Raw genomic sequence first — 19,507 nt, forward strand, 5'->3', positions numbered from 1 at the left:
GAGGATGACGCTCTACGTACGCTTCTCGGGTTTGCGCAAGCGCCGCCCCCTACCTGGCGCGCCAAAGATGTCATGGGAAACCTTGGCCACCTATGGGGCCATCAGCCCCTTGTGGTTCGGCAAGGGGGATGAGCACATTGCACAAAGAGCGGAGAATGTACCACATCACGACAGAGATCACATGGGCAGTTTTACCTAGGTTCATGCCGCCGCGAGGCGTAAAACCCTACTCCTGCTTTCCTGGATTGATGAGAGGACTATGGTGGAGACACAACGCTCTAGCCCGGCAGGGTTGCCTCGGGGCGAGAGCAGCTACGCGCGTATGATTATCCAAGGGTCTGAATCCTTTCTATGGTTGCCGTGGCCCTACTTTTATAGATCAAGGGGTCACTACAGTGGCAAATCAGTCATTGTGCATTGATTAGATAGCAAATAGTGTTATCATACCTAACTCTATAGACAGGGTGGAGTGCATTAAATGCTTCGCTTAGTGTTACATCAGGGCATGCCCGGCAAGGCTCGGCCAGCCTCTCTCCTGTCTGCATGACATGTCTTTGGACGGGTGTCATTTGGAGGTGATTCCCATAGGAAATGGCCGCCATGTGCAAAAAACAACCACTTAGTCACTTGGGGGCTTGACACTGCACCGATCGATGACTTCCATCGTTGTGAGGTGGAGCGGTGAAGCCTTGGCGGGGTAGTTTGCCTTCATGGGGCCCGTTGGGCCTGCCGAGACGGTCTTGAGGCTCGTCTTTGGGGTAACCTTGACCTCTCCAGGCTTGCCTGCCCAGCAAGGGAGGTTTTCCCTTGGTGGCATCTTGCTTCCTTTGGCTTGACTTGGTCTTCTTGATCCGCTCTCCGACTCCTCAAAGAGCTGATCTCTTTTTCTTGGGCTAGTCTTGGGTGTTGCAGTCTTACTCTTAGGCCTGTGCACAATCTGGGCAACAAACCCAGGATTTGTTGCATCGACAACATCCATCTGATGTAAGGTGAAACCAATGAAAGTGGCATAAGCAAGTAAGATGTGAATGGAGTTAAGATGAGCAACGGGAGCAAAGGTCTCATCAAGGTCCAAACCTTCGATCTGAGAGTACCCTTGTTCCACTAACCTTGCCATATTTCTAATGATGACACCATTCTCATCTTGCTGGTTCTTGAAAATACATTTGGTTCTAATAAATTGTGTTCCTTGGTTGGCCTTTCAACAAGTGTCCACACTTTGTTGTATTCGAAGTTTTTCAATTCTTCTTGCATGGCAACAAGCCAATCATTGTTCCTCAATGAATCTTGGACCTTGAGTGGCTCAACACTAGAGACAAACAAGAAGTGAGCACAAAAGTTTTTCAATTCATTACGAGTGAACCTACCTTATGATATGCGGGTGAGAATTTAGTCAATGTCCACGCGACCACACGAGGCATGATGGAGGTTAATGTTTCTCCGGCTCAACTTCATTCCCATCATCAACATATGGATCGTTAATATGTGGAGGAAGATATTCTTATGCATGTTCCATTTGTTGAGGTTTAGTGTCGTCATAAGGCTCATCAACATCAATAGTTGCATGTTCTTGCTATTGATGATAATATTGTTCGAGGTTGATCTCGGTGAGGGTCTTGCTCTTGTTCTTGTATTATGGGCTCCTCTTGAGCATGTGATCTTGTGGTGGTCTTGATGTCGTAGTAGTTTGATCACGAGTGAAGCTTGTGTCCTCTTCATCTTCATGAGGAACTCATTCCATTGTAAGAAGAGAACCTACACACATGGTCAAGATATCTTGCAAAGTATGTTCATCACCTACACCACTTAGATCAACTTGTTCCCCATGGGAGCCATTAAATTCATCTACCACCACACAAGTTTCCACAACATATCCGTTGGATTTGTTGTACACCCTATAGGCGTGATAGTTTGACCCATACCCAGTAAATATTCCCTCAAATTGTTTTCGACTGAAATTTTCCTAACTCTTGTCTCTTTTTGAGAATGAAGCACTTGCAGCCGAATACACGGAAGTCCTTGACATTTGGCATGTTCCCGGTGAGGATATTGTATGGGGTCTTCTACAAGATCTTGTGAAGGAAGAGCTGGTTTGATGCATGACATGTGGTGTTGACAGCCTCGACCCAAAAGCTATATGGTGACTTGTACTCATCCAACATGGACCTTGCCATATCCACAAGTGTACATTCTTCCTCTAGGATACACCATTTGTTGAGGGGTGTAAGGTGCGGAGTATTGATGCTCAATCCCCTCATCACTACGGAATCCTTCCAAGGGGTAGTTCTTGAACTCGGAGCCATTGTCCCTTCTTATTGCCAAGATATCTTTGTCAAACTTGCATTTATCTTGCTTGGCAAAATAAATAAAGGTGATCTTTGTCTCGTCCTTGAACTTGAGAAAAAAACACCCATGTGTATCTTGAATACTCATCAACAATGACAAGACCATACTTTTTTCCACCAAGACTATCTTATGATGGAGGCTCGGGGAGATCCACATGAAGGAGCTCCAAAGGCCTTGAGGTTGATATGTTGTTCTTCGGTGGGTGATTTGACTAATGTTGCTTCCCGGACATACATGCACTACACACATGACCTTTCTCAAAAGAGACATTGGTTAGTCCAAGGATGCGATCACGCTTTAAGATTTCTCAAAATAACAAATCCTTGCACCCAACATGGGCTAGCCGGCGATGCCATAGCCACCCCTTGTCGGCCCTGGCCATTAGACAAGTTACATGGAATGTGCTCTCTACTACTTGTGAGCTACGTTTGGACTTCCCCGAAGAGGAGGGGATGATGCAACACAGTAGAGATAAGTATTTCCCTCAGTTAAGAACCAAGGTTATCAATCCACTAGGAGAACCACGCAACACCTCATTAGCAGCACCTACACACAAAATAACAAATGCTTGCATCCAACGCGAACAAGGGATTGTCAATCCCTCGGTGGTTAATTGCAACACTAAATTATGTAGTGATAGATAGATAGAACAAAAATATAAAATAAAGTAAGAAAAATACCAACAAGGTATTTTTAGGATTTTAATATATGATAAAAGTGTCAGATTCCAGGCTCCGCGGACCCAAGAAAGGTTCGAACTCAGGGGCGTGTGCGAAGAACTTAACTTCTCAAGCCGAACGATCCGCTCCTCTCACGACCTAGCTCGATGAACAAGAAGGAGAAAGACACGGCAGTATACCCAGGGGTTGAGGATGAACTAGTACAAGTGGAAGAACAGCCTCAGGAGGTGTGTTCTTATGATGACCTCTTGGTGGTTTGATGAGCTGATCACACCATGCCTTCTACGGTGGTGGCTAGGCTATATTTATAGGGGCCTTGGTTCTCTTCCCTCAAAACTTAGGTGGGAAAGGATCCCACAACAGACAAATTTGAAAGGGGACAGTAAGTACATATGATCCTGGCAAAAGGTGGTCTTCGCCTGCAAAGATTCTGATCGTGACGTCGTGGTGTGCTCGGCGATGACATCCACCCTGCCGTTCAGGCAGTTCTGGTCTTGTTGCATGCAAATGGCAACATTTGGCTGATTCCTTGGGACTCCACACCTGCGCTTGCCTCCTTTGTACCAAAGAGGAAACCTACCACTCTGCGCCCACTGGCGCGCACCTGGCCTTGGTCGTCATGGCTGATGTCATTTCAGCCTTGTGAGGTTGGGTCTTGCATAGAAATCTCTGCTCCGTCAGGAGGCCGCTCCCTCAGGAGGTCTTGATGTCGCCCTCCTCGCGAGGCTTGGCCCCTCGCGAGGGTCTTGCCTTGCCATAGTTGAAGATGGGTCATACCAGGCCGTCAATGGAGCCACGCCGTGGGCCGCAGGCAGGCAGGTCTGGGTTCCCTGGTTCCGAGAACGCTGGTAGAAGCCCCCGGGCCCAAGGTGAGCTCGCGCTTTGCTTCGTGGCGAAGCCAAAGGGCAAGTGCGGAACGCTGCGGGCCCCAATCGCCTGCGGACCGAGCCAACACATGGCGCTTGATGCAATGTCGGTGTCTCTGGTTGCCCATGCTGCCTCAGCAACTGGCGCGGCCTGACAAAAAGGCCAACTCCCGCAGCCGAGCTTTCATTGCCTTTCCTTCGTCTTGCTTCAGATATCATCCATCTCCTGCCGAGGGCGCCTCCAGATCCGCCAATTCCTTGCTCCCAAGATCCTCGCCGATGATGGGGAAGAAGGTGAAGCTTGCCTGCGCGGCCACGCTCGCCGCTCCTGCCGTCGAATCGGCCCTCAGCCCGTCAACCATCATTAAGGTCGAGCACCTCGTGTCGTGCTCCTGCTGATGGCGGGCAATGAGAACGAGGGGGAGCGATCGAGCGTCGGGTCGGCTCTACCAAGAAGGGAGCCTCGGTGGGTACGCTCTTCTCTTTATTCCTCCATAGCCTCTTTGCGCGGCTCGTCCTGCCTTTCTCCAAGTTCTTCTTTGCCATCCTCGGCCACTACCAGATCCATGCGCGTCATCTCCAATCCAACTTCTTCCTCCTCCTCTCGATCTTTGCCATCTACTGCCAGCCCTTCGTGGGGGTGAGGCCCTCCGTCGCGCTGTTCCGCCACTTCTTCTCCCTTCGGACGCACGGCTCAGACCAGCGCTCCGGGTGCGTGTCCTTCGTCGTGCTCCATGATAGCAACGCACTCATGATGGCCGACAAGAAGGTGGATGATGTCTGCTAGAACTACGTCGGTATTTCCCCAAAGAGGAAGGGATGATGCAGCACAGCAACGCTAGGTATTTCCCTCAGTGATGAGACCAAGGTTATCGAACTAGTAGGAGAACCACGCAACACAACGTAAACAGCTCCTGCACAAAAATAACAAATACTCGCAACCCGACGGCAATGGCGCCAGAAATTGGCACGGGGACGGAATAAAGTTGTTATATATTGGATAAATAGATCACAAATAAAATAAAGTGCAGCAAGGTATTTTTGTATTTTTGGTTTAATAGAACTGAAAAAAGCAAAGGAAAAATAGATCGCGAAGGCAAATATATTAAAGAAGAGACCCGGGGCCGTAGGTTTCACTAGTGGCTTCTCTCGAGAAAAATAGCAAATGGTGGGAAAATAATTACTATTGGGCAATTAATAGAACTTCAAATAATCATGACAATATCTAGACAATGATCATTATATAGGAATCACTTCCAAGATTAGTACACTAACTCATGCCTTCATGTACTACTATTACTCCACACATCGACCGCTATCCAGCATGCATCTAGTGTATTAAATTCATGGAAATACAGAGTAATGCAATAAGAATGATGACATGATGTAGACAAGATCTATTTATGTAGAAATATACCCCATCTTGTTATCCTTAATAGCAACAATACATACGTGTTGTTTCCCCTTCTATCGCTACGATCAAGCACTTTAAGATCGAACCCATCACAAAGCACCTCTTCCCATTGCAAGATAAATAGATCAAGTTGGCCAAACAAAACCTAAATATCAGAGAAGAAATATGAGGCTGTAACCAATCATGCATATAAGAGATCAAAGAAGACAAATAACTTTCATGGATAAAAACATACATCTGATCGTAAACTCAAAGTTCATCAGATCCCAACAAACACACCGCAAAAAGACTTGCATCATATGGATCACCAAGAGACCATTGTATTGAGAAACAAGAGAGAGAGGGAGAGAGAGAGAGAGCCATCTAGCTACTAACTACGGACCCGTAGGTCTACAAAGAACTACAAAAGCATCATCGGAGAGGCACCAATGGACATGATGAACAAAGAGGCGGTGCGGGAGGCCACCAAGGTGGCCCCTACCCACCTGGGCGCGCCTGGGGGCCAGGCGCGCCCTGGTCTCTTGTGCCCTCCTCGGGCTCCCTCTCCGGTACTTCTTCGGCCCAATGGATGTCTTCGGGTCCAAAAAACTCCACAAAAAGTTTTGCTACGTTTGGACTCCGTTTGGTATTGATTTCTTGTGATGTAAAAAACAAGCAGAAAATAGCAACTGGCATTGGGCACTATGTCATTAGGTTAGTACCAAAACATGATATAAAATGACTATAAAATGATTGTAAAACATTCAAGAATGAAAACATAACAGCATGGAACAATCAAAAACTATAGATACGTTGGAGACGTATCAGCGGACAACTTTCAGCGTAGGTGGATCTACCTAGACGCCCGGAGCCATCACGCTCGGCTGGAGCTGTCGACTGGGTGGCTGGAGAAGCTGGCTTAGTGCTCCTATGAGAAGCTCACCAACTGTCGGGCAGCGCCGGTCTTGAAGAAGATGCAGGCATATATACATGGGCTATGTGGCGCTGTCGGGGGCCATGATTGTCCGCGAGTTCTTGACGTAGTGCCTGGCCCCCATCCAAGCTCACTCGCGCCCCATGTGGGACCTCAAGGGCGCACAAGATGACCTCCGGCTGCGCCGAGGAAACTTGATGGCCGAGGAGCTGGGCAAGGTTGTGCAGGTCTTTCTCAGGAAGGATCAAAAATTGTAGATACGTTGGAGACGTATCAGCATCTCCAAGCTCAATTCCTGCTCGTCCTCGAGTAGGTAAATGATAAAAACAGAAACTTTGACATGGAATGTTTCCTAACATGTTCATCACATATTATTTCTTTGTAGCATGGACATTTGGACTTTTATATGGTTCAAAGTAATAGTCTAGTTTTTACATGACGACTTTAATACTCAAGCATATCAACAAGCAACCATGTCTTTCAAAATATTAACACTAAAGCAAGTTATCCCTAGCCCATTATGCTCAATCATTGATCCATTCATGAAGCACACTCGACTATTAGCTACACCTAATGCTCAAATACGATCATAGTGCCCCTTAGTTGGTGCTTTATAAGAGAAGATGGAGACTCAAATTCAAAAATAAAAATTGCATAAAGTAAAAGAAAGGCCCTTCGTAGAGGGAAGTAAGGATTTGTAGAGGTGCCAGACCTCAAAGTGAAAATTGAGAGATAAAAACATTTTGGGAGGCATACTTTTCCCACCAACGAAAACGACTTAGAGTTCACAATACTTTCCATGCTAGATACACCATAGGCGGTTCCCAAACAGAAAATAAAGTATATTCCTTTTTCCACCATACTTTCACTTTCCATGGCTAAACGTATCCACGGGTGCCCTCCATACCAACACTTTCCAAGGAATTTATTATTTGACAACATAAAGTAAATTCATTTTTCATTTCGGGACTGGGCATCCCTAATACCTTTGTCGTACTCTCGTGCAATGACAAGTGAATAAACACTCATCGTGAGAACAATACATCTAGCATGGAACACACCGGCTACCCCTCACCGCCTCGCGAGCAGTACGAGCACACAAAAGAGAAATTTATTTTGAAAGTTAGAGATGGCACATGCAAATTTTCTTAGAACGACATGAAAATACCGCATATAGGTAGGTATAGTGGACTCATATGGCAAAACTGGTTTAAAGGGTTTTGGATGCACAAATAGTGATCATACTTAGTGCAAAAATGAAGGCTAGCAAAAATATTACAAGCGCCTAACCAAGAAACGAAAAATCTTGTACCCAAGCATTAAGCATAAGTAACACCAAATAATGCACCATAAGTAGGATGTAATTTCATTGCATGACTATGGACGTTCGTGCCTGCATAGGGAATCACAAACCTTAACACCAATATTCTTACTAAAGCATGATTATTCATCAACATGACTCACATATCATATCATCATTTCTCAGAACCATTACTAAAAACCAATTTTATTTTGTCCAATGATCTTCATGAAAGTTTTCATTATATCCTCCTTGGATATCTATCACTTTGGGACTAATTTCATATGTTGCTTTTAATAAGCTCAAAAAAATATAAGTGAAGAACATGAGCATAATATTTCTTTCTCTCAAAATAATCTAAGTGAAGCAAGAGAAAATTTCTTAAAAAAATTACTAACTCCCAAATAAATCTAATTTAAGCATGAGATCATTTCTTCAAAAATAACAAAACACATCATGTTCAAAAATATATAAGTGAAGCACTAGAGCAATTCCATGGCTCTAAAAAAATTAAGTGAAGCATAGGAGCAAGCATAGCATAATTTTTAGCTCTCTCAAAAAGGTGTGTCCAGCAAGGATTCAAGACTTAAATTACAAAGCAAAACAAGCAAAGACTCGTATCATACAAGATGCTCCAAGCAAAACTCATAATATGTGACGAATAAAAATATAGCTCCAAGTAAAATACCGATGGTTGTTAGAAGAAAGAGGGGATGCCCCTCGGGGGCATCCCCAAGTTTAGTTGCTTTCTACTTCTTGAATAGTATCTTGGGGTGCCTCGGGCATCCCCAAGCTTAGCCTTTTGCTAATCCTTATTCCTTCACCCATCATAAGATCACCCAAAACTTGAAAACTTCAATCACACAAAACTCAACAAAACCTCTGTGAGATCCGTTAGTATAAGAAAGCAAGCCACTACTATAAGTACTTCTGCAAACCCATTCATATTTTATTTTTGAATTATATCTATTGTATTCCAACTTTTCTATGGCAAAACCTCTTCAAAGAAAACCATAGAATCATCAAAACAAGCACACAATGCAAAGAAAATAGTATTTGTCAAAAACAGAACAGTCTGTAGCAATCTGACTACTTCGAATACTTATGTAACTCCAAAAATTCTGAGACATTAGGACAACGTGAATAATTTGTTTATTAATCTTCTGCAAAAAGAATCAACTCAAAATCACTCTTCTGATAAAAATGAAAAATAATTTTGTGAGCGCAAAAGTTTCTGTTTTTCAGCAAGATCAAATCAATTCTCACCCAAATCATCACAAAGGCCTTGCTTGGCACAAACTAATTTAAACCACAAAAACACATCTAATCAGAGGCATAATTGCGTATTTTATTTAAAACAGCCAGAAAACCAAAAAGAAAAAAGATACAAGTTGGGTTGCCTCCCAACAAGCGCTATCGTTTTACGCCCCTGGCTAGGCATAACGTGAAGGATCTACGTGTTTTCATCTTTAGTTCTAGATCCATATGATGCCCTCATGATTGATTCATATGGTGGCCTAATTCTTGTTCTAGGAAAGTGTACCATACCCTTCCTCAGTGGAAATTAAAATTTAATGTTGCCTTCTTTCATATCAATCACGGCACCAATATTACGTAAAACCGGTCTACCAAGTATAATTGGACAAGACAGATTGCAATCCATATCAAGAACAATAAAATCTATGGGTACATAATTCCTATTTGCAAGAATAATAACATCATTAATTCTTCCCATAGGCTTTTTAATAGTAGAATCCGCCAAGTGCAAATTTAAAGAACATTCTTCAATACCGGTAAGACCAAGCACATCACATAAAGATTTCGGAATTGTAGAAACACTAGCACCCAATTCAAATAAAGCAAAACACTCATAATTTTTAATCTTGATTTTGATGGTAGGTTCCCATTCATCATGTAATTTTCTAGGAAGTGAAACTTCTAATTCCAATTCCACCTTTTCTTCAAAAGCTTTCATCATAGCATCAACAATATGTTTAGTAAAAGCTTTATTTTGTTCATAAGCATTGCATGAATTTATCATGGATTGCAACAAAGAAATACAATCAACCAAAGAGCAACTATCATAAGTAAATTCTTTGTAATCCAAAAGAGTGGGCATATCACTATTTAAATTTTTGACCTCTTCAAACCCACTTTTATTAATTTTCTCATCAAGATTTTCACCCTCCGAATTATCGAGACGCCTTCTAGCTAAAGTTGACTCTTCTCCAGTCCCTTTTTCATCAATCTTAGTTTTACTAAAAAAAATCAATAGAAGAAACATCAATCATTTTAAGATCTTCATCACTTTTATTAAAGTAATCACTCAAAACGTTTTTTTCTTCTAAAAATGCTCTTTTAGCTCTAAGCATAGCGGTTCTTTTCTTACTTTCATCCATGGAAACATAAAGAGCTTTAATTGATTCTTCAACTTTAGTCACAAAAACTTTCATCTTGGGAGGTTCTATGTCATCAGAAATTCTATCAATACTTCTAGACATATCATCAACTTTATTCAAATTTTCTTCTATCGAAGCACTGAAAACTTTTTGAGTATTGATAAATTCTTTAATATTATTTCAAGATCAGAGGTGTTTCTATTATTATTATAAGAAGGATTACCATAGGAATTGCCATAATAATTAGAGGAATTACTAGGAAAAGGCCTAGGATTAAAATTACCTCTATAAGCATTGTTATTGAAATTGCTTCGCGAGATAAAATTCACATTTATGGCATAACTATTTTGCTCAATCAAGGTGGACAAAGGCACATCATTAAAATCAATAGGAGCACTTTTATTAGCAACCAACTTTATAAGAGCATCAACTTTTTCTCTCAAAAGAATTTGTTTCTTCTACCGAATTGACTTTTTTACTAGTAGGAGCTCTTTTGGTATGCCATTGTGAGTAATTTTCCATAATATTGTCTAGTAATTTAGTAGCTTCACCAAAAGTAATGTCCATAAAAGTACTCCCCGCAGCAGAATCTAGAAGATTACGAGAAACAAAATTCAATCCCGCATAAAAATTTGCATGATCATCCAAAGATTTAACCCATGAGTTGGGAAATTCCTCAGCATCAATTTCATCCTTTCCCGAGTTTGTGCAACATGCTCCGCTTCAAGTTGCTTGAAATTCATGATCTGGGTTCTAAGGGAAATGATTTTTGCGAGCGGAAAATACTTAGTAATAAAAGCATCCTTGCACTTGTTCCAAGAATCGATACTATTGTGAGGCAAAGAAGAAAACCAAATTTTGCGCGAGGTCGCAAAGAAAATAGAAATAATTTCAACTTCACAACATCATTGTCCACATCTTTTTTCTTTTGCATATCGCATAATTCCACGAATGTGTTAAGATGGGACACGGCATCCTCATTAGGAGTATCAACAAGTTGATCTTTCATAACAAGATTCAGCAAAGCAGTATTAATATCACAAGAATCCGCACTAGTGGCAGGAGGATCAATCGGAGTGCTAATAAAATCATTGTTGTTGGTATTTGAGAAATCACACAACTTGGTGTTCTCTTGAGTCATGGTGACTACGCGACAAGATTCCACTCAAAAACAGATCTGACGAGAAAACGGCGAACAAAAAAGGCGGCGAATAAAACGCCAAATTTTTGTGAAGTGGGGGAGAGGAAAATGAGAGGCAAATGGAAAATAATGTAAATTGCAGGGAGATGAGATGTGTGATTAGCAACCTGGTTGATGTTGATGATCCTCCCTGGCAACGGCGCCAGAAATTCCTTTTGATGTCTGCTAGAACTATGTTGGTATTTCCACAAAGAGAAAGGGATGATGCAGCACAGCAACGCTAGGTATTTCCCTAAGTGATGAAACCAAGGTTATCGAACCAGTAGGAGAACCACGCAACACAACGTAAACAGCTCCTGCACACAAATAACAAATACTCTCAACCCGACGTGTTAAAGGGGTTGTCAATCCCTTTCGGGCAATGACGCCAGAAATTAGCACGAAGACGGGATAAAGTTGTAATAGATTGGATAAATAGATCACAAATAAAATAAAGTGCAGAGAGGTATTTTTGTATTTTCGGTTTAATAGAATTGAAAATAAAAGCAAAGGAAAAATAGATTGCGAAGGATAATATATTAAAGAATAGACCCAGGGGTTGTAGGTTTCACTAGTGGCTTCTCTCGAGAAAAATAGCAAATGGTGGGAAAACAATTACTGTTGGGCAATTGATAGAACTTCAAATAATCATGACGATATCCAGGCAATGATCAATATATAGGAATCACATTCAATATTAGTAGACCGACTCCTGCCTGCATCTACTACTATTACTCCACACATCGACCGCTATCCAGCATGCATCTAGTGTATTAAGTTCAGGGAAAATGGATTAATGCAATAAGAACGATGACATGATGTAGAAAAGATCTATTTATGTAGAAATAGAACCCATCTTGTTATACTTAATAGCAACAATACATACGTGTCTTTTCCCCTTCTGTCACTGGGATCAAGCACCGTAAGATCGAACCCATCACAAAGCACCTCTTCCAATTGCAAGATAAATAAATCAAGTTGGCCAAACAAAACCCAAATATCAGAGAAGAAATACGAGGCTATAATCAATCATGCATATAAGAGATCAAAGAAGACTCAAATAACTTTCATGGATAAAAACATAGATCTGATCAGAAACTCAAAGTTCATCGCATCCCAACAAACACTCCGCAAAAAGACTTACATCATATGGTGTCGGCGTCCTGGGAACGGGGGTCGCCAGACTTGCCTGCCTGCGGCCTACGGCGTGGCTCAGCAGCGGCCCAGTACGACCCGTCTTCCTCAACCCAAGTTCAAGACCCTCACGAGGGTCCAAGCCTCGCGGGGCGGACGACACAAGGCCTCCTCAGGGGTGGCCTCACCAGGCAAGCTCGCGAGGAGGCGGAGAGTGACAGGACCAAATCACATCAGACAACAACACATATACTCGAACTAGCCTCGATTAGACAAATTGCTGCGGAAGAGTACAGATACAAGGGTTCAGATCGAGGATCTGCCCGAATTCTACCAAGTAGTCTAGGGTTCTATCCTTAGCTAGCTATTACACTTGGAGAAAGGGGAAAGATGCCCTGCTCGGGCTTGGAGGAGGGGATAAGTAGGAGGGAGCAAGGGGACGAGTCACGTGCACCGCTCCTGTGTTGTAGCTATCATGCGGGTGGAGGCAACGGCGTGATGGTGAATAGGATCCCGTTACAGAAGATAGTCGTTGATCATCACTCGCTGGTTCCATCGTAGCCGTCCATTTCCCAGGCCGATATCTTTTCAAGTTCAGTGTTGCTTTTGTCAGTTAAACTATTGATTTCTTCAGTTAGCTGTCTGCGAGGTTCAGGGTCCTGACAATTACCCTCTCCAGAAGCAGATCCTTGCCCTCGAGGATCTTTGGAAGGAAATCAAGAGCGAATTGTGGTATTGAAGAAATCAGGGAATTTGAACTTGATGAAGTCTGCATCCTCCCATGTTGCATCGTCTGGCGACATGTTCAACCACTGAACTAACCATTGGGTGACAAGCTTCGGGTGTCGAGGAACTGCTCGAGTATCCAGGACCAAAACAGGGGCAACTTTGATTTTCCCTGAGGCATCAACAAGTGGCAGACCCGGGGCAGGGATGGCATTCGGTCCCAAGTGTCTTTTCAGTTGGCTCACATGGAAAACGTTGTGTATCTGAACATCTTCAGGTAGTAGTAGCTTGTAAGAAGAATTGCCGATATTTTGTAAGATTCTGAAGGGTCCATAGAACTTTGTAGCTAGTTTGAGGCCTGTCTGAATGCCAAAAGCAACCAGTCTGTAAGGTTGCATTTTGAGATATACCATGTCTCCTGCAGAAAACTGTCTATCTGTTATGTTTCTGTCAGCATATTTCTTCATTCTCTGCTGTGCGATTATCAGGTTGTGTTTCAATTGTTGTTGCATATTTTCTCTCTGTTGCAAGAAGGACTGTGTTTTAGTGTCACTAGATCCAGGTACTGAAACTTCTCGAATCTGTGGAGGAGGAAATCCATATAAGCACTGAAAAGGTATGAACTGAGTTGCTGTGTGGTAGGAGGTATTAAACCACCATTCAACCATTGATAGCCAAGCACACCACTTCTTTGGTTCATTGGATGCCATCACTTTTAGGTAGGCCTCCAAACACTGGTTGACCCTCTCAGTTTGTCCATCAGATTGAGGATGATGAGCTGTGCTCATATTGAGTTTCACTCCCAAGGCTTTGAACAGGACCTGCCAAAAGTTACTTGTGAAGATTGCATCTCTGTCAGTTACTATAGACACTGGCATGCCATGTAGTTTGAAGATGTTGTCAATGAAAACTTGTAGAACAGTTGTGACAGTATATGGGTGGGATAGAGAAATGTAGTGTGAATATTTGGTAAATCTGTCCACCACTACTAAGATGACCTCTTTACCCTGGGATTTAGGTAAACCTTCTACAAAGTCCATAGAAATGTGCCTCCAAGCCATATTAGGTATTGGGAGGGGGTCCAATAGTCCAGGGTAGTGGCAATGTTTCCGTTTTGCTCTCTGACACACTGGGCATTGTTGAATGAATGTTTCTATATGGCTTTTAAGGTTGGGCCAATAAAAGATCCTCTTAATTCTTTGGTAAGTGGCTCTCACTCTAGAATGTCCCCCAATAGGAGAGGAGTGGAATGTGGACAAAAGTTGTTGTTGGAATTTAGGATCAGTGCCCACATATATCCTATCATTGTATCTCAGTATCCCTGCAGTATATGTATATAGTGGCAGTGTTGTAGTGCCAGTTGTGAGTTGAGCTATAAGGCTTTTGCACTTGTCATTAGTTTTGTAAGTGTTTTCAATGCTATCAGTCTAGCTGGGAATTGCCATGGAGATAGAAAGCACTTGAGGTTTTCTTGATAGAGCATCAGCAGCTTTGTTTTCTTTTCCTTTCTTGTACTCTATAGTTGAAGTAAACTCCAGCAGTTTGAGCATGAGCTTATGTTGAATTCCTTCTAAAATTCTCTGTTCTGTTATATACTATAGACTTTGGTGGTCTGTTTTGATAATTAGAGAGGATCCAAGGAAATAGTGTCTCCATTTCCTTAGAGATTCCAGTATGGCTACTGCCTCTTTGTGATAAGTTGAGAGGGCAGCTGCTTTAGGTCCGAGGGATTTGCTATAGTAAGCAATGGGTCGATGCTACTCGATGAGAACTGCTCCAATGCCAGCACCTGAAGCGTCACATTCTAGCTCAAATGGGAGAGTGAAATCAGGTAGAGCTAGTACTGGGGCATGGGTCAGACTGTATTTGAGTTTGTTAAATGCTGATGTCTGTGTTGTAGACCAAAGGAAGGAATCTTTCTTTAGCAAGTCATGCAGAGGCCTACAAATTACTCCATAATCCTGGATAAATCTTCTGTAATAGCCAGCTAATCCCAAAAAGCTTCTCAGTTCAGTGATGTTAGCAGGTATAGACCATTGTTGCACAGCTGCATTTTTCTCAGGGTCAGTTGCCACTCCTTGAGCAGAGATCACATGACCCAAGTACTCGACAGCAGGAGTTCCAAAGATGCACTTGGATATGTTGAGCAGAAGATTGTTTTTCTGTAGTATTTCCATAACAATCTTTAAATGCTCTTTATGTTCCTCTGGATTTTTGCTAAAGATTAGGATATCATCAAAGAATACTAGCACAAACTTCCTCAAATAAGGTGCAAATAATTTGTTCATGAGAGCCTGGAATGTTGCTGGAGCATTAGTCAGTCCAAAGGGCATGACCAAAAACTCATAATGACCAGAATAGGTTCTAAAGGCTGTCTTGTGTATGTCCTCTGCTTTCATTCTGATTTGATGATATCCTGATTTCAAGTCCAACTTACTAAATATTGTTGCTCCATTTAACTCATCCAGTAAATCTTCTATAATAGGAATCGGGAATTTATTCTTGATTGTTTGTGCATTCAATTTCTTATAATCTATGCACAATCTCCAGGTTCCACCTTTTTTCCTAACCAGTATTGCTGCTGATGCATAAGAGCTCATGCTATGCTGGATAATGTGTCTGGAGAGCAAGGTTTTGATCTGTTGTTCCATTTCCTCCTTTTGCAGATGTGGCACTCTATAAGGTCTCACATTTGGAGGAGTTGCATCTTCCTTGAGAGGGATAGAATGATCATAGTCTCTTGATGGTGGTAGAGTAGTTGGTTCCTGAAACAATTCCTTATATTGTTCTAAAATAGGCAGAAACTCCTTAGGTGTTTGTTGAGCAGCTAGAAGTGCTTTGCCCTCTATTGACATAAATTGCAGGCTCATAGTGAAACCAACTGCACCTTTGGAGTACATCTCTTCCAATTTCTTTGCTGAAATGATCTTAGGAGCAACAGCAGTAGTACAGTAAGGAAAGGTCACTGGATGCAATTTGTCTTTCAGCATAGTAACAGTTCTAGCTTCAAAGTCCATAGAGAGGGGATTGTGCTTTTTGAGCATATCACAACCAAGAACTACATCATAGCCCTGTAGCACCAAGACAATGAAATCATTGGAGATTTGTTCATTGCATATTGTAAAGCTTGTGTTTGGAGCATAAGCACCTGATAACAGAGAACCACCACCGGTAACTAGCAGTTTCTTTGTTGGGGTATTGATCAAAGAACAACTAGCTTTTAGGGCAAACTTTAAGTCAATAAAGGTGTTTGTACTACCAGTATCTACCGAGGCTACACCCTGTCTGCCTGCAATTACTATGGTGACTGCTAAAGTTGAGGGAGATGTGTTTCCAGATATGGCTTGTGCAGAAATATGCATGCACTGATTATGAGATTCAGTCCACTGACCTTCTGCTGACAGTACTGCAAGTTGTGCCTCTTCTTCAGAAGTAATTTCTGGCGCATTGTCAGTCCCAGCTATGGCATGTAATGATGGAGCTTGCTTACACTTTTGACCAGGAACCCAAGGTCCATTACATCGCCAACAAATGCCTGGTTTCTTAGCTGCTGGTGCAGCAACAGGTACTTGCAAATTTGGAGCTGGAGGGATTGATAATTTCTGCTGCTGTTTCTCCTGTTGACTGACATAAGACTGATACTTTGCTTGGATGCCACTCTCATAATCCCGAGCTAACCAGTAAGCTTGAGATAATGTTTTTGGTCTTTGAGGCCTTAAGTTGCACCTAATGCTAGGTTTTAGTCCATTCACAAAGCTGACCACGTAGTAATGCTCCTGCAAATAGGGATGTTCAACTCTGACAATTGCCATGATCTCTTCAAATTTGTCAGTATAAGCAGTTACTGAGAGTGTGTTCTGTTTGATGCTATGGAATTTCTCCAGAATTTCATAGATGCTGTGATCTGCAAATCTGTTACAAATTAGCCTGCAAAAGTCATTCCATGGTATTCTGATGTTATATAATTGGGCACTCCTGACCCAATTATCTGCTCTGCCTATGATGTAAGTCAGAGCTAAGTCGACTTTGCATTCATCTGGGGTTTGTGCCAATTGGAAGTACTTATTCACTTGCCGAATCTAGCCTAAAGGGTTTTCTCCGTTGAAACAGGGGAAATCCAACTTTGGCCCTTTGGAGATGCTTTTCATGAATTGAGCTTCTCGATCAGACTGATATTGTTGTGTGGTAAGAGGAGGAACTTGATGATGCTGACTGGCCATGCTGTTGGGGTTTTGGGGTTGATGTTGCTGCACTGGAGGAGTTATATGAGGATTTTCTGGTGCTGCAGCTGGTCGCTGGGGTTGTTGGTGCTGCTGCTGTTGTATATCCTGTTGAATAACAACTGATCCTGCAGCAAGAGTTCCAGGGGAGGGAGGGGAGGGATTTTCACCCCGCATCTCCCGAAGGATCGTGAAAATTTCCTGCTGCACCTTGGCGTTGTTCTCCATGAGCAGCTCCACTTTGCCCAACTGCTCTTCTAAGGATTCGACTGTTTGTAGCCGAGTGTTGACCGGATCCATCTGATCCTGGATCTTGTCTTGCTTCAGACCCAACGCCGTGACCTCGCTCTGAAGAGCTTCAAGCTCCTCCGAGATCTCATCCATGTGCTTCGTCCTACTAGGCATGGCGGTCACAGTTGGCTCCGGAATTTTACGACAGAGATAGTCTGCAACCCTGGCCGGTGACCTCGCCCTTCCGCCGCCAAAATCCGCCGCCGAAGAACACCGCCGCCACGATCGACAGCTTGCTGTGGAATTTTACCAAGCCGAGACCCAACCACAATGCGCTGCACTTGATCCACCTCCGAGAAACGACTGGCTCGTGATACCAATTGACAGGACCAAATCACATAAGACAACAACACATATACTCGAACTAGCCCCGATTGGATAAATTGCTGCGGAAGAATACAGATATAAGGGTTCAGATTGAGGATCTGCCCGAATTCTACCAAGTAGTCTAGGGTTCTATCCTTAGCTAGCTATTACACTTGGAGAAAGGGGAAAGATGCCCTGCTCGGGCTTGGAGGAGGGGATAAGTAGGAGGGAGCAAGGGGACGAGTCACATGCACCGCTCCCGTGCTGTAGCTGTCATGCGGGTGGCGGCAATGACATGATGGTGAACAGGATCCCGTTACAGAAGATAGCCGTTGATCGTCAATTGCTGGTTCCATCGTAGCCGTCCATTTCCCAGGCCGATATCTCTACAAGTTCAGCGTTGCTTTCGTCAGTTAAACTGTTGATTTCTTCAGTTAGCTGTCTGCGAGGTTCAGGGTCCTGACAGAGAGATCAAGGCAAGGGGTACCTCGCGAGGTTCTCATGACGCAAGCCATGACGATCAAGACCAGGCGGGCGCCAGGTGGGTGCCAGCCTGCGCAGTGTCCTCGCTTCCTCCTTGGTGCAAAGGGGGCAAGCGCGGGCACGGAGTACCGAGGCATCAAGCAAAGGTTTCCATATCAGTGCAACGAGACCAAGACCAGCAGGACAGCAGGATGGAGCTCACCGTGGAGCCCAAGACAGCGTCATCACCAGTTCCTTTGGCAGTCGAAGACCACCTTTAGTCAGGATAGCTTATACTAGATGTCCCCTTACAAAATGGCCGTTGTTGGCTCCCTTCCCGCTCAATATTTGGGAAGAGGACCAGGGCCTCTATATATAGAGATAGCCACCACAGTAGAAGGGGGCGATCGAATCCTTCCCAAGTAGAACACCACCACCACAAGAACACCTCTCGCGAGGCTGTTCTTCCTCTGTACGGTTCATCATCAGCCCAAAAGGCAATCCACCACACCACACACAGGAGTAGGGTATTACACCACAACGGTGGCCCGAACCTGTATAAATCCTGTGTCTCTTGTGTTGTTCATCGTGCTAGCTTAGAATCGCGGCGAGGTTTTGCGGCGTGTTTCGGTAGGGAAAAGATCTTCGTGCGCACCCCAGAGTTCGAACCTTAAGGGTTTTGCCGGAACCCGATATCTGACATTTTGCGCACCAGGAAGGGGTGCGCCGGAGCTCTCCCTTCCGTCGGATCGCTCTCTGTAAAAACCGCACTTCGCCCACGTGGAGGACAACACGCCTCCGGCTCCGGCAAGTTCGAGCCAGATATGCCACCGCGCTACAATGGCACGGCAGATCCGCTGGCTTTCCTGCTGGCATAGGAGGAGGCCATCCTCAAGGCTGGAGGCGATGACAAGGTCATGGCAAACTAGTTTCCCATGGCCCCGTTGGAGATATGCCCTAGAGGCAATCGTGTATGATGATATTTCCTATGTGTTTTGTGAATAAAGATAGTCCTTGGACATTCTCAATTATGTATATCAGCAAGTACATGACTTGTTTGTGGGACTATGCATTGTATGATGGCTGTCCTAAAAGTTCCCTAGTCGAAAGGGTTGTGTGGACGCGCAGCCGACTAGACTAGCATATGAGATGGTCGATGGCTTGGTCTCACTAGCCATGAAGCATTGGATGCTAACTGGATAATATGGACTTGGAAAGGTCTGGTCGGATTCGACGTAGTCGGATCCGAGTCGAGAGAAGGTCCAAGTCG

The sequence above is a fragment of the Triticum aestivum genome, chromosome 2B (genome assembly GCF_018294505.1).
Source record: "Triticum aestivum cultivar Chinese Spring chromosome 2B, IWGSC CS RefSeq v2.1, whole genome shotgun sequence".
Classification (NCBI taxonomy): domain Eukaryota; kingdom Viridiplantae; phylum Streptophyta; class Magnoliopsida; order Poales; family Poaceae; genus Triticum; species Triticum aestivum.